This window comes from Schistocerca piceifrons, unplaced genomic scaffold (genome assembly GCF_021461385.2).
Source record: "Schistocerca piceifrons isolate TAMUIC-IGC-003096 unplaced genomic scaffold, iqSchPice1.1 HiC_scaffold_939, whole genome shotgun sequence".
Taxonomy (NCBI): Eukaryota; Metazoa; Arthropoda; class Insecta; order Orthoptera; family Acrididae; genus Schistocerca; species Schistocerca piceifrons.
This window is the reverse complement of record NW_025729211.1, coordinates 130,001-132,500: the sequence shown is the minus strand read 5'-3', so window position 1 is coordinate 132,500 and position 2,500 is coordinate 130,001.

Genomic DNA, 2,500 nt, shown 5'->3' with positions numbered 1-2,500 from the left:
CGTCCGCTCAATCATTCTGCAAACAGGAGGAGGCTGAGCTCCCCTGCACAATACACCTCGAAACCCTCTCAGGTCCCGGCGGCGCGCAGCGCCGTCCCAAGTACTTGGTCGGGTTCGAGAGAGGCGCAATCGCCCGGAGTTAGGCGAGTAGACGCTTTCGGTGCGACCACCCGTGCTCCCAACTGAGCTTGCCGCTGCCGACAGAGGCCCGGGAGCGTGCTGTCGTGGCATTGCCGGCGGGAGACAACACGCGCCACCTACGGTGACCGGCAGCTCCAACGCCAGCGCCACAGAAGGACAAAAGCCCCACTTGGGTGCCGAAGCGAACTCTCCCAGCACAGCGCACGCGCCAACACATCCGCACAGCTGCGATACAAACCACCAGCGAGAACCGCTGGGGCGACCGAGCAGCAGACGGCGTCGCGGCGCCGAGCGCCGGGCGGCAGCGCATCCTCAACGCACACAGTCCTCAATCGGACCAGCACACTGAAGATGTCCACCGCGCTTCGCACCGGGCCCGCGAGGACCTACTTTGGCCGCACGGCGCCGCGCGCAGGGTGCGCCGGCGCGCAGCTGCGACGCCTGCCGCGTCCGTCGGCCGGCGCGCCTGCCACTGGCCGCCCCCACCAGCCGGCTGTAGCGCGTGCGCCCACGCACCGCGCGGCCAGCACGCCGGGAGGCGCCCCCTCACCGGCCGGGGACGGTCCCACCCAGCCACCGCCGCGTATCGCTTCACACCCAGATGCCGTTCAGTTTCGTCGGCATGGTGGGTATCGCTGGAACAACCGGTTAGTACCTCAACCTATCGTCGCCATCACCGATTCACCCCTAGCGAGAACAACCGCACCACAACAGGTTACCATTTGTTCATTTGCGTAACTTCACCAGAAAACGCAGGCGTCCATCGCCATTTGCAACTTCCACGATTATTGCATGCCTGTGTCAGGTGTCACGCCACACTACGTCTGCCCACATACACGCAACAAAATGTGCACGCCTAGACAATACGTGGAAGGTGGCCCCCGTACGTATGCGATGTCCATTGCTCGAACGACTGTCAACCGGCCTCTGTAGCATGTCGCAGATATGGAACGCGGTGCACCATGCCATCACGGTGTGTGAGGAGAGACGACTAGGTCCGAATACATCAACAGACAGCTCATGCTGATCGCCATCCACGGCGTCCGTTCCTCCCACACGTCTCTATGGCGTACCACACTGCAATCCAGCTCTCATAGGGAGACGACACGTAGCTGCGTGCACAATATTTGCACTGTATGGTCCGCCGTTTTTGGGCGCAGTCGTTGTACGGTCACACATGTGCCACGATGTATCATTCAGTACATAAGGACGAATGTGCAGTACAGATTGTGGTTTACGCGTACGACATTAGCGGACAGTTGACACAGGCCGCACCACAACGTAGCCTGAGTACGTCGCATGCGGAGGGCATTGAACATGCAAAGTTCTCACCAACCAGCTTGCGAAGGCAGGGGGCAAGGTGGGGACGTGGGGAGGGGCGGCATGTACGTCCTGCTGCCATCCACATTACAGTGTACAGCAGGAGCATGTGGAAAGTGAGCAAGACTTGCAAGGTGTTTAACATGAAGCGATACACAGGGGAGCGGGGAGTGCGAGTAGCGAACTATATTGCGAGGGTTGCGGGTGGGCAACACTACACTAATTGAACGAGTCGTATAACAATTACAGAGCAGGTTTAGGCGACAACGTGGGTTACGTTAGGCGACAACGTGGGTTAGGTTAAGGCACGACGTGGGTTAGGTTAAGGCACGACATGGGTTAGGTTAAGGCACAACATGGGTTAGGTTAAGGCACAACATGGGTTAGGTTAAGGCACAACATGGGTTAGGTTAAGGCACAACATGGGTTAGGTTAAGGCACAACATGGGTTAGGTTAAGGCACAACATGGGTTAGGTTAAGGCACAACATGGGTTAGGTTAAGGCACAACATGGGTTAGGTTAAGGCACAACATGGGTTAGGTTAAGGCACAACATGGGTTAGGTTAAGGCACAACATGGGTTAGGTTAAGGCACAACATGGGTTAGGTTAAGGCACAACATGGGTTAGGTTAAGGCACAACATGGGTTAGGTTAAGGCACAACATAGGTTAGGTTAAGGCACAACATAGGTTAGGTTAAGGCACAACATGGGTTAGGTTAAGGCACAACATGGGTTAGGTTAAGGCACAACATGGGTTAGGTTAAGGCACAACATGGGTTAGGTTAAGGCACAACATGGGTTAGGTTAAGGCACAACATGGGTTAGGTTAAGGCACAACATGGGTTAGGTTAAGGCACAACATGGGTTAGGTTAAGGCACAACATGGGTTAGGTTAAGGCACAACATGGGTTAGGTTAAGGCACAACATGGGTTAGGTTAAGGCACAACATGGGTTAGGTTAAGGCACAACATGGGTTAGGTTAAGGCACAACATGGGTTAGGTTAAGGCACAACATGGGTTAGGTTAAGGCACAACA